The sequence below is a fragment of the Erpetoichthys calabaricus genome, chromosome 5, assembly GCF_900747795.2.
Source record: "Erpetoichthys calabaricus chromosome 5, fErpCal1.3, whole genome shotgun sequence".
Lineage (NCBI taxonomy): Eukaryota > Metazoa > Chordata > Cladistia > Polypteriformes > Polypteridae > Erpetoichthys > Erpetoichthys calabaricus.
Genome location: NC_041398.2, coordinates 32369961 through 32384862, shown reverse-complemented (window position 1 = coordinate 32384862; position 14902 = coordinate 32369961).

Below are 14902 nucleotides of genomic sequence, written 5' to 3'. Positions count from 1 at the left end.
AGTGCTGTATCTGTGTCCCCTTCTCTTGTTGTCCCTGGTGCTGCTTCATAGTCAGCCTATCTAGGTATTGTATTTCCACCCAACAGATAGTCCACCATCTATAAACTTCATTCCATAAACTGCTGGGGGGTATTAGACAAAGAAAGCGAGACCTAGCTCTGTAAATCTTGCTTGTAGAAGCCTCATTTACCAATTGAGGCCCACTTGGCTCCAAGAACACAAAGTATTTCTCGTTAACTCAAGATGGGCTTGGTAGATAGATGCAGAATTGACTAAAACACAGGAGGCAGAGGGTGATGGTCGAGGAATCAGAATCGGGTAAAGTTAAGAGTGTGTCCCACAGGGGTCAGTACTAGGACCACTACTAATTTTAATATACTTAAATGATTTGGATAGGAATATAAATAATAGGCCAGCTAAGTTTTCAGATGGTACCAAGCTAGGAGGACTGGCAGGTTAATATACAGTACAATGCTTTGAATTATTATGTTCAAAATTTGTTCCTCAACCCTGAGTTGGACAAGTGGGTTAAGTAAACAGGTGGATGGATCTACCAGGACTGCCACTGGCTCCCTTCTAAATATGATGTTCAATATTTTGATGACAGAGAATAAGTACCCCTCCCATAAATCAGTCTTTACCTTAGCATTTAATTTGGCATGGTTTTTCCCTTGGTCAAATTAAACAATGCTAAGCAAATTGACAAGTACCTATTCTTAACTATCTGCATTTAAGTAAGTTTATTAAATAGGCTATATTAACACCTTGAGCTAAATATATAAAGAACCATGGCAAAATAAAAGTGCATTTGAAATGGCATACAAATGAACAGTATGGATGAATGCATCAATGTACATTTCCATTTAGGAGAAGATATATTACAGAAAAACTGTACTGGATGGATGTCATGAGTCACATCCAACATTTACTTAAGAAAAGACAAACGATTAATACGTATCACGATAACACTGAGGACTTTCAGTCAATGAATTATTTAGCAAAAGTGTGTCAAGAAACGCTACGGGGGCTCCTTTATACCAACACGTCTGCATAATGACTCACTGGGACTGGGACTGCCAAGTCAGAAGTTTCCTTTCTTTTTAATTTTATCGATATTTAGTCATTCTGGTTTGTTTTCAGACCAATATGTATATATTTATTTATTTTTGTATGTAGGTATTGTCACACACGTGTGTATGGGAGGCAACTAAAGGGCCTGAAGGAGGGCAATTCCTCGCCAGACCAGGGGGTGGTAAAGTGTACTGATCCTTTCTCTCTTTCCACTGCAGACCACTTATGGATAATTCCGCCTGGTTCCGATGACATAACTTCTGGCTCTGGCCCTGATGATGTCACTTCCTCTGCGCTCCCATAAATCTGCCATCTTTGCCTCATGAATAGGGAATCCATTCCCGGATGGGTTTATCCATTCCCGAGAATTTGGGAATCCCACATTTCATTACCGGGAATCGTGGGTGCCCGGGAATGACACAGTGCATGGGCATCTAACTCATAAACGGTTTTAGAACGACCGACACTTATTTTTAATAAAACTACTGCAATATGTTGACACAAATAAAAGACTAACCTTATCTACAAGCAGTTCATGCTGTCATATAAGTACATATATCTTTAGTTGTGGTAATAAGAGTGTAGAAAGCACAACGTCCTCACAGGTGGTGCAGTGGTAGTGCTGCTGCTTTGCAGTAAGGAGACTGTGGAAGATTGTGGGTTCGGTTCCTCTCTGTGTGGATAGTGCTTTGAGTAGTGAGAAAAGTGCTATGTAAATTATTATTATTAATGTGTCCAGTGTGCGGTTGTCCATGCAAGAGCGCACCTTCGTGCAGAAGTACGCCAGCCGCTGAGAAAGCACACTCTGCCTCCACTGAAGTAGGCGGCACAGTCATCAGATACTGATACACTTGTTCTAAACAATGCCCGCATTTGCCGTTGCACTGAAACAATGCCATTTCAGCTTTTACTGATGCATCCAGTTTCTTGTGATCATTCTGTGATGGCAAGTTTCTTGGCACAGATAATGCGGAAGCAACAGACTGACGCATTGCAATTTCAAGTTGCTGTTCAAAGCTGTTGTCTGATGAAGTGCAAGCTGCAGCAATGGCGCCTCCTTAATTATTTTCAACTATAACTCTGTTATTTCTTGATCAATTTTTACACTTTTACACGCTATATATGTGAACTTGGCCATTCCCATTTTCCTGGGAATTACAGCAGTTTCATTCCCGGTGGCTGCTCCAAACCTATTTTTTGACTCCTTGTCTATTCATTTATGATTAAATGTATGTATGTATTTACTAGAAAAATACCCACGCTTCACAGCAGAGAAATAGTGTGTTAAAGAAGTTATAAAAAAGAAAAGGAAACATTTTAAAAATAACGTAACATGATTGTCAATGTAATTGTTGTAGGCTTATTTTAGTATAGAGTGAATTTGACGATTGTAAACAGTTAATTTATGATTGTAAATGTTGTGTATGAGAAATGCACATTTTTAGGATGTAATGATCTCTTTGTAAATGACGTTTGCAGTTCTGCTATTGGGCTGTAAAATGACCAGCTGTCTGCTGAGCTTATTCTGCAGCATACAATGTACAGTTGGCCATGTGAGAAGCAATCTTGTGTCAAGTCAATGCCAACCTTTTTCAGAGTCTAGCCCTGTGTCTTATTTATTGTCATAGCGAAGCAGACCGTTACTGGAAATTGGAGGCTTTTGAATTGGAATGGGGGGTCAGAGGGTATGAGAGGGATGCGAGGAATAAATCCAGTCTCCCCTGAGCCAGTTCCAGTGAAGACAGTTGCCTCAATGAGGTTCTTGTGCAGAGATTTGATCTGAAGCCTGGTGCCGTTACAAAGTTTTGGTGGTTGTAAGTTTTGTAGTAAAGCGGTGGAGTAAACAAAAAGGCAGGAGTTACCAGCAGGAAGATGTGAGGCAAGGCCAACAATAACAGGCTTGAAGCGGTGGAGTAAAGAAGAAGGGAGCAGTGAGCATGACGAACAGCTGACGAAAGTAAGGAATTGAGTGAGGAGGCACATGAGCGCAGGATGTCATTAATGTATATAGGCAGGGAGCGAACCACGTGGTAGATGCGCGGACAGTGGCTGTGTGGAAAAAGGAAGGGGAACCGGGGGCGGCCCTTGTGCGTCTCTGCTGTGAAATAAATCCTCTGTTAATGGAAATAAGGAATGAAACCACCAAAAGGAGAGGTCAGTTCCGGAAGTTCCTTATGACATAATGGTGAGAACCGCCAAAAAGAAGACTTTATTTTTGAAAGTTCGTTACAGGGCATGGCGCGAAATGAAGCATATTTAACATTTGTAAGTACAGTGTAAAGGATGAGCATGGGAAATTTGGGCTTCCTACATATATTGGAAGTTGCAGTAATAGTTAGGAGGGGTTTCCCCTATCTATATATACAGTTTAGGGGGTACACCCATTTCCCCCCTTGGGTGTTGCAATAGGACATGAAACATACCTAACTTTTATAAGTATACTGCAAGGAATGAGCAGGCGAAATTTCAGCTTCCCACCTATATGGAAAGTGGGAGAATTAGTGATGAGTCAGTGAGGGTTTTGCCTTTTATACTGTACTAGCAAAATACCCGCGCTTCGCAGCGGAGAAGTAGTGTGTTAAAGAGGTTATGTAAACATATATATACATATACATATATACATATATATATATCTACATATACACATATCTACATATACATATATATACATACATATACACATCCACATATACATATATATACATATACAAATTTACACATCTACATATATATATATACATATGTACATATATATATATATACATATAAATATATACATATCTACATATATACACATATATATACATATGCACATATATATATACATATAAATATATACATATCTACATATATACACATATATATACATATGCACATATATATATATATATATATATATATATATATATATATATAAATATAGACATACATATATACATACATACATACATTCACATATATATATATATATATATATATATATATATATATATATATACATATCTACTTTATATATATATATATATATTCACAGCATTCATAGTCTGAATCACAATCTGATTGTATGGGTGGTTACCTACCAGGTAACGCTTATGATTGGCCAGCAAGTGAGCTGCCTTCAGTTGTGAGAAGCAGATCATAGAATGGTTGAAAATAGTTTACTGTCAAATAATGCAAAGAGTACGCGACACGTGTTTCGCCCTAATTCTTGGCTCATCAGGTGTACACACTCACTGCACTCGCTTATGAGAATCGAACCTCGGCACTAGAGGCGAAGCCCCTAACATTGCGCCACGGCGTGTGGTTCGTTTATTTGGCAGCATGTAGATCGGGGTAATTACATTCACGGCATTCGTAGTCTGAATCACAATCTGATTGTATGGGTGGTTACCTACCAGGTAACGCTTATGGTTGGCCAGCAAGTCAGCTAACATCAGCCACGGTGCCTTCAGTTGTGAGAAGCAGATCATAGAATGGTTGAAAATAGTTTACTGTCAAATAATGCAAAGAGTACGCAACGCGTGTTTCGCCCTAATTCTTGGCTCATCAGGCGTACACACTCACTGCACTCCCTTACGGGAATCGAACCTCGGACATCAGCACTAGAGGGGCTTCGCAGCGGTGAAGTATTGCTTTTAAATTTTAATTAAGAAGAAAAGAAAACCTTTTTAAATTGAGGGAAAATATACCAATAACAATTTGTTAAGGATCTGTTTTTTTGTGAAGCTGCCTTTACACAGCCTGTCCGCTGTTTTATAAACGAACGCCATATAAGGCCGTCCTTTCTCCTTCACAGTCAGTTCACGTGATTACGTGGGAGGCGTGATGACGCGATACGCAACCCCACCTCCCACGGCCAGCGAGCTGCAGTCCATTACAGTATATGGACAAAAAAGAGGTTCCAGTTATGACCGTTACGCTTTGAATTTCGAAATGAAACCTGCCTAACTTTTGTAAGTAAGCTGTAAGGAATGAGCCTGCCAAATTTCAGCCTTCCACCTACACGGGAAGTTCGAGAATTAATGATGAGTGAGTGAGTGAGTGAGTGAGTGAGTGAGTGAGTGAGTGAGTGAGTGAGTGAGTGAGTGAGTGAGTGAGTGAGTGAGTGAGTGAGTGAGTGAGTGAGTGAGTGAGTGAGTGAGTGAGTGAGTGAGTGAGTGAGTGAGTGAGTCAGTGAGGGCTTTGCCTTTTATTAGTATAGATGTATAGATTTAAAGAGCTTCTGTAAAAAGCCAAATTAAATGACCTAATAAAAACCCTGTACCATTTGGAGAACCTGTTCTTTGATATGCAGCCTAGTGGAGGGTTTGAAAATGTATTCAAAGTCATTGTCATCTATTTCATTTTTTTTGTATGGTATATGTGCTCTTTGGAATAATAATAAGATTGATGAAAATTATTTTGCTTGAAACATATTTATAGTGCCACTTATAGTGCCACATAAAATAACAATAACTGCAACAATAATAATCATCATCTTCATTATCATCATCCAACTGGAGCAGCACAAGTGACTTTTGCCACAAAATATAAAAGAAAAAGAAACCAATCAACACAACAGCATGACTATAATGTTTTAGAGGGGTTGCTAAAATCTGTTTTACTCAATGTCAAAATATAATCATCTTATAACTGGCTTCCTTTAAAACTTGCACTAAATTTGGGCAAATCTCACCTTCTGTTTCTCCCTACCAGCTGAACTCTTCCCATTTGCTCCTGGTTCTTTAAAAAGCTCTCCATAGGCAAAGTCTCATTTGACAAACTCTTTTGCTGTGCACTCAGTAGCTGGTCATATTACGTTCTTTGCATACATATGTGTGGCTAATGTAAACAGCAATCGTGGGTCAGTGTGTGAAAATGGTTATTATATTTTTGTTGCAGTTTATTGTAAGGACCTCTATTAAATGTATAAGTTTATGTTGTAGTGAGCTTCTTTGAAAAGTTTATCACTTTTGCCTAAGCTACCATATACTGTACACTGCACATCTTATAATTATATCAAAGGAGAGACTCTTTGGGTTCAAGGAAGTGTTTATGGAGCAGATACATTCAGTTCTTATAATAACAAATCTTTAAAATTGCAATGATGTGACTTGGCCTCTGTTCTATAAACTATTTTTGGTCAGTTGCACAGCTGAGTCAATCCTCCAGTGCAGAATAACAACATAAGTACTCTCAGTTGTTACACTGTTTAACAGCAAAGAGTAAGTCAAGAACTGAAGACATGTGGATCAGTGGGATGTTATTTTACAATTTACTGCATATTTTCTATTTCTTATGTTTGACATTTCTTATTGCTTATTTGCAATACGCATGACTAACTGAAAGTTTTATTCAGGGTTTATAGATTTGATTTTTAGAATGATCTTTTCCGCCTATGTAATGTGTGTTGATACTTGTGTGAGCTGCACCATATCAAATTGCATGTGAATAGCGTTGCACGAGCAAAACTAATGTAAACTGAGTATCTTTTGGTAGTTTGGTTATTGACTTATTTTGGGGTGTCCATCCCAATTGCTTATTTGACATTATCTGCCCAAGCTCCACGGACTTGCTCAATGCTGTGTCCACTCCAAAGTGATCCGAATTTTAAATAGGTAACATACACCTGCCTATTATCAATTGTACATTAAAAAACAGTTTAAGGCAAATAATATATTAATTTGGACACACTTCTCTATGTGGGAATGGGATTTTTTCAGTGATTCAGTTTCCTTCTCCTTTTTCATGGAAATCCTTTGAAACCCTACTTTGTGTTGTGGGCGTGGATCCTGACAATTTAATTTGTGTAAGAGTAGCTGCATTATTAATGTTTTTCTAAAAACTTGTCAAGTTAATCTGATAACATAAACCCTATTGCAGGATTTGAGGTTACCCAGACCACTAGGGGATGATGTGTTTTGTCCTGACAGATGTACTGGTGTGGACAGCCACACATTATAGGACTAACATGCAGGAATCTCTGGTGCCACTAGGAGGAGTCCCACCCATATGACACCACAGACTTTGATTTTTGAAAGGGCCATGTGCCACCATTCCTCTAAAATGATTTTCTTGAGGACGAGTGTTCATCGGACCTTTTATTTTCTACTTTTATCATGTCAATAGTTGCAACATATTACAACATGCCGTATATACTCGTGGATAAGTTGGGGCTTGATTTTACTGTATAATTTCCAGAATTTTGTAATGTTGGTCGTATAAATCGAATGTGGAAAACTCACGCTATTGGTCCAAGAGATTATGATATGCTAACACCGCACCTGAGAGAGTAACCACGGAGCACACCACCTTTTTTTTCCTATGTATTGTGCCTAAGTGACCACACAGCAATACCCAAACTATTCCGAAGTGACGTTTGCACTGTTTTGTGTTTTTTGTATCTCACACCCTCATACACCTTTATCGTAAGTACATCCCTTATCTATGATGGAGCGTTCAATTAGAAAAAAATACGAAGCTGTTTTTAAATTAAAAGTCATTGAAGTGGTGAAAGAAATTGGTAACTGTGCTGCTGCAACAAAATTCAATGTGTCTGAGAAACCTTTGCGAGATTGGAGGAGGCAAGAAGATGTAAAAAAAAATATATATATTTTTGAACGGGCGTCTAAGTCAGGGTCTGATTTTACGATCGATTTTTCAGGTTTCAAGACCCGACTTATGAGTGAGTATATACGGTAATTTCTCTGGGGTGAGTGAAAATTTGGATCTGTTTTGTTGTTCTTTTTATAAAGGATGATCTTTTATTGTCACCTTTTGGAAATGTTGATATAAACATTTAGAAAACTTTTTATTTATTACTCTGTAGATCTTTTTTTAAATGGACATATGTGCTTATTTCTGCAAGTTTTGCATGATTTTGAGTTTTTCTAATACTGTATTGTGTAAAGCTCTCTATTGAGCTAGAACACAACATCCGTGTCCAGCATTGACAAGGTAGGCTCCTACATCTCTTGTATCCGAGTGTGTTATGCGTATTTAGTAGATGCTTCTTGTAAATTTATGCATGTTCTCTGAAACTGTCTTTAAAGTGAATCAAGTCACACATTTCTTTTCATTTCTTCAGTTTGTTGGGTTAATGCTGGCACATCATGTGGGTGTTTTAGTATATGCATGGAACTGAAAACAATACTTCATCCTTCATCACTGAAAGTATGAAAAAAATGGAAAGAGTGGGTAAAGAAGAGCCCTTACCCTGATGCTGCACTAAACTGTTAACTCAAAATCAGAAATTAAAATAAAGATAGATGTAATACTGACCATGCTAAAACAGTACATAAGACTTACAGTAAATGCCAGAAAGGTAAACAGAACTAAAGACATACAGCAGAGGAAAAATGGCTTAGGAAGGTTTAAAGATGGAGTGACCTGTAGTTCATAGAGAACCAACAAAACAGAATAGAATGCAGAAGAAGGTATTGCTTTCACAGTTTCTTACCTCAATGGTTTTGGGCTCATTTTATTAATGACTCAGTTATGCATTTGAAACTGGTTACTTAAGAAATGCCAGGGAAAACGTAGCCTCTTATCGATATGTTGTAATTATTTTCTTGAATATTTCTTATTATTGTATTTATGTTTTCATATATTTGCGTCACCAGTTGTTATTTTATTAATTCTTAATGTTACAATGGTGACAATATGATATCAAAACCAGTGCTGTGTAAACTGGCAGGGTCAGTCCACAGAAAAGCTAACGATCTGACATTAAAATGTTAACGCACTTGTTTAGGAGACAGCTAAAGGGCCTGGGGAACTGTAATACTACACCAGACCAGGGGGTTGCAGAGTGTGCTGACTGTCTCTCTCAGCTTCTTGCAGACCATTCCTGGGAAATCACACCAGGTTCTGGCACCTCTGATGATGTCACTTCCGGTGCCTTGGATGACGTCACTTCCGGCTCTGGCACCTCCGATGATGTCACTTCCGGCTCCGGACTAGATGACATCATTTCCTTTCCCAGCCCTTAAAACCGACATCTTACCTCCAAATATTCAGTTCTGTTTTGGACTCTGTCTTGTGAACATCTCTGTTCAACTATTTCAAAACTTTTGCAGCTGGAAAATAATATACGGGTGGCTGCCCCAAACCTATATGATGTCTGAAGACTCATTCTTATCACAAGTGTTTAAAGTGAAAGGTAAGTTTGTTGGTTTGAAATTCAAAGGGAGGCAGGTGACAGGCAAACATAATAAAACTAGCCCATTCCAATATTTTGTAATGAAAAAGCAAAAGCAGAGAGCACAGAGAGTGACTTATCCCAAAATTATGATAATGAACACGCTGTACCTCCATCTTAAATAAGGTCACGTGATGATGTCATCAAGAACAATCCCATCGGTCACATGGTAGCAACAGCACCTTTGCTGTAAAAAAAAAAGACCACCACTACTGTTAACACACTGTAGCTCTCAAAATAATACACAAGTACAAAATGCTGTTGGGTGACATAAGCATCCTAATGATAAATAAATAAAAATCAAAATGAAAGAAATGACTATGAAACAGAGTTCAGAATTAATAACAGAAATGTCCAAAATACAAATTGTGACAATTGAGTCTATCTTTACTTTTTCTCTTATAGCAGTGTCATATGTTTTCTTTTGTGTTGTCATCTCCTCTTATTGTATGTCTTGTTGTCTGACTGTGTTTACCTGCTCAAACATGAGGTGAGAACTGCACTTTTAATAGAGAGAAGTGTCACAGGTGTCTGGTTACACTTATATAGGTAATCTAACTTAGACACCATTAAAATATCCCAGTTTTATTAAGAGACTGTGAACTCCTGAAATTTACCAGTAATAGCACACAGGTTTCTTTAAATTGGGCGGTGAGTAAACACACATTGAAAGACACAACAGTAATTTTAGAAAAAAACAACAGTAAGTTCTATTGTACAAGACAATATAAGGTACATTAAAAAGATAAACGAACATAACAAAAACTAAACATATCAGGAATCAATTTCCTTTTTTTAAAAAAGGAAAACACACAGTCCACCCTCTAAAAGTCCGTTTAAAAACAAGAATTGGAGGATACAACCTTTAGTGGTGCAGAGTCCAGTTTGTGCACTATGTTACCCCAACACTTAATTGTTCAACTGTCCATGGATGCACTCTGTTCCCCGGACACTCATTCCCCTACAGAAGTTGTGTCAAATTGTTGAGTCTCTTCGTTGTCCCTTTTTCTTCCACTCTGGGCTCCTTGTGTTGCTGTGACCTGGCACCCCATTCTTGGATTGACTTTCTCCACATAACCCAGTGGTTCTCAATCTGTGGGGCGGGCCCCCCTAGGGGGGCGCGAAGTAACAAAAAAGGGGGGCGTGAAGATGTGAAAAAAAGAAAGCAAAAATCGAAAATATGAAAAATACATCTATTGAAACCAAAACAAATTAACTTAAACTACATTCTGACACTAGAAAAATAAATATAGAGTTAGATAAATGTCGGTAAAAGTTAAGTAGGTATAATAAAATATGCATCTATGATATATAATTAATTAAAAAAGAACAAATTGGTATTAGTGGGCTCCTTTCAAAAAAACGTTATGGGGGCGCGATTAAAACTGTTATGAAAATTCGGATCGCAAATACTTAAAGATTGAAAAACACTGAGCTAATGTATGAACTATCATTTAATGACATTTATAACTATTTGAATGAACATGAACTCATGATGTGTTAAACATTACATAATGCTTGTTAAAGCTTTATTAATGAAAGTTATTATAAAGTCTTACCAAATAAATAAATCTCAGCCTAGGACTGTGTATGATGCATCATTGGTGGACTCATTCAGATTTTAATTCGGTGTCACCTCTTGTCTCTTAACTCTGCATTGACTGTACAGTAGCTGTATTCTGATTCCCTTGTTGTGTTAACAACTGTTAGCACCCTGATACTGTTATCCTGTCATCTCAAGCAGGTCATGTACTCCACTGCTGACGTTATGTATATACTTATAATTGTGAAATGTAACAGAAAGGATTTACATTTGCATTGACTGTTTATTTTGAAATTCACCCTAATTGTGGCAGCCTATTTTAATTGCCAGCCATTTTTGAATCAGAGGTCAATCACTGCTTTTCTTAACAACACAGACTTCAATGTGTTTCTTACTCTACAAACTAAAACAGAAACAAGCAATTGCAATAAAGGTTGATTTTTTTTTTTTTCCTTATAGTATTGTGTCTGACAAGGTGGCATCTATTATAGAGATCTTTAAAAACAGCCTTAAATTGTTTTGTTACTGATATTCTAATATCCTGCCTGGAAGAAGAAGTGACATTATTATTTTCCTTTTTCAATTAATGAATGAGACAAATTAAAAGGAGCAGCTGTAGAAAAGCACAGGAGTTTGTTAAAGTGTATGATGAAGCAAATTGCACTGCAATACTGTGTGTAAAGCTATCAGCCCATACATAAAGGTTTAGGACAAATTCAGTCAGCTGTCTAAACAGGGTGTTGATTATGCAGTTTATTTTTGTCAAGTACAATTTATAAACTCTTTTTAAAAAACCCAAACATTTCAGCATTTTATTGCTTTAGTTAGTGTATAATCCTTTACCTTTAATATACTATTTGACTTTACCTTTGAACTCAGTTGAAAAATAATTTAACTGAAAGTGATTGTGCAAGTTGGCAAGAAATCAGAACTGTGCTTTGGATTTTCCTTTAACTCCTACAGTATACACTGCAATGTAACAGAACTATTGTCATATTACCACACCTGCTTTTTGCAATTATAAGAGTCTGGTCATTAAAAAGACAGTAGCCACTGACAGTGCTGATGAAATACAGCCAACCAGACAGAGCAAAAAGCAAACATGATCACCCAGGCAGCTTGCTGAGCAAAACAGAAACAGAAAGGCAAGGACAGGCACAGCACAGCATGAATTATAACATGGAATCTGTGACATCAGGTGTTAGCGTGTATGCAAGAATTAAATGTCAGAAGTAGAAATGTTAGATGTGAATACAAAGTGGGAGGTTTGAAAAACAAAAGTATCCCATATGGGTAGGAAGGACCTCAGAAGCATAGTGGACTCATCTTTACATCTAGACAGTGTACAGAATTGATCAAGAAGGCCAACAGAGTCTTACGTTATATAGCGCCTTAATGTGTAGCATACAAGTCCAAGGAGGTTCTGCTCACACTTTATAATGCACTGGTGAGGCCTCATCTGGAGTACTGTGTGCAGTTTTAATCTTCATATAATAAATAAGACATAGCAGTGCTATGTAGAAGAGCGACTACGCAGATTCCAGAACTATAAGGTACGCAGAGAGATTTAATGAGTTGAAACTTTTGTAAAATTGAAAGTTTGTAAAATTATGATGAACAGAACAATGCCTGATTTTTTTCCTAAATAACTGCTATTAATTTACTGATCGAATAATAATGGAGAGAATTTGATTGGGGTATTAAGGACTGAATCAATATCTATATTAAACTCACATATGTATTGATCGGAATTGTCAGCACCAATGTATCTTTTCGGTAGTTTTAGTGCAATAATTAAGAAGACTGTAAAAAACAGAATTTAGTTATGGTCCTTTATGAAGAATTTAAAAAGTCCAGGGAAGCTTAAGCACTTCTGAAAATAAAAAAAGAAAGTAAGACACAGAAAAGTTAAGGCAAAGAGAAACATGAAGTGATATGAAGCCTTCTGTCCAGCAGGTGACAGCAACATGTCACAAATAGTAACATCAGTAGGCCATGTAAAGAAAAAAGAAGAAAAAGATCAGCTGCTGAGGCACTGCCATAAGGGTTTCAGTTGCAGCGTGTCTGCTTTGATTTTGGGGTTTCCTCTTTTTTTGTGAGTGTTTCAGATTGCTCTAGTTTCATAAGAATGTAAGAAATTTGACAAATGAGAGGAGCCCATTCAATATGTGAAGCTTGTTTGATTAACTAATAGCTAAGCCATCCTAATATCTCATCCAGATACTTCTTAAAGGTTGTCAAAACGTCTGCTTTAACTACATGTCTTGAAACTTTGTTCCAGATTCTCACAACTACTTGTGTAAAGAAGTGCTTCCTGGCTTCAGTCCTAAATGCACTACTCCTCAATTTCTATGGGGGTTCTCAAGTAGCAGATTTACCCTTACGATGAATTCTACTGCATCTACTGTAATGTCTTTGAGGGTTTTGAAGACCTCGATTAGGTTCCCATTCAACTTCCTCTGCTCGAGACTAAACAGGTTTAATTCTCTGAGTCTGTCACAGTAGGCCATGTCCTCACGTCCTGGGGGGCACTTGGTTCATCTCCTCTGCACGGCTTCAGGTGCTGCGATGTCTTTCTGGTGACCAGAACTGCATACAATACTCCAGATGTGGTCTTACAGGTGCATTATATAGCATGACATCTTTCAGTTTATATTCAAGCCTTTCATGTGCTGAAGACTAACAAAACCTTTGGACCAGATGGGATTTTATCAAAAGAAATAAAAGATGTTATCTCTTAATCCTTATTACACATATTTCAGAACCTCTAATTGGCACTTTTAGTTCTGAACAGCTGCATTTAGGTTTTGATTGTTTCCTGTTTTCTTAACAAGCCATGGTAATAATGAAATACAAATAACAAACCACCAGCTCTCCAGCTAACTTGGTTTCATTTACAACTGTGAATATGCATCATGAAATATCTTTGTTAATAAAATGTTTAGAAATAAATGAGAGAGAAAATTGGAGGATCATGAAGTTCCAGTCCATAAAACATACAATACAATATAATACAATTTATTTTTGTATAGGCCAAAATCAATCAAGAAGTTGTGGTACACCAGGCTTCAAAAGAAAAGGGGCCAGGTTTTAAATCCATAATGCTGTGTCACTCTTTGTGGGTGCGATTGCACGGCCGCGGGGAGTTAATTGGAGTAGTTGAAGCGAGTCGCACCTGCATTTGTGGGTGCGATCGTTCGCAATTGCTTCATTGGCTTCTTGCGGTGTGTGATTAAGGCACTGCGCCCATGGAGGTGTGTGTGATTGTATATATATATATATATATATATATATATATATATATATATATATATATATATATATACAGGCCGGCACAAAGGAAAGGGAGATGGATCGAGAAATCGGGATGGATAGAGGAAAAAGAGGTTTAAGGACGTGTAAAGGCAGGTTTGGAAAGAGGATCTGGCCACCTGATGGTTTTGAAGCAGAACGATCTGAGGCCCCGCGAAGGAGCGTTTGGCTGTAGCGCTCTAGGGGCTAGTCCACCCCACTGAATGTTCGGGTGAGTTGAGTGAGCAAGGCAGGTGTCCCCCCGAGGGATATGAGGAGGGACTACATAAGAGCGAAGGAAGACGGGAGGAGAGCCGACCTCTGACAGTCTGGCCGTGATGTCTTTAAGGCAGCCAAGACGGAGGTTGGCCGAAAGTCTCCGCCGGCTACTCGAGTTATGGGTGAGCCGGGGAGAATGAGAGAAGGAGGTGTGCTAAGATAATGAAGAGTGAGACTGCATTTTTAACCTCGGATTTTAAAAGATTTATTTTTTGTTTTTATCCCCACTTTGCACTGTTTTTATGGATTATTTATTGAAACTGTGATGTACTGCACTTTTTGTTTGCACACAGTTTTGATTTTTGTGTAATAAAAGCACTTTTGGCACTTTTTGCACTATCCCCTGGCTTCATTAGAGAATTGTCCACATTTGTCAGCTCATCTCGGTGACATTACCAATGGTGTTGGGTTCAAGAGCTCCCAGAAGTCGGATGGGAGCCTGGAGTGAACCCACATCATCACAGAAGTGCCACAGTGGTCTTTAACAGGCCCTGCCTCTTGACAGCCCCCCAGCCTTGACTCTCTAAGAAGCCAAGAAA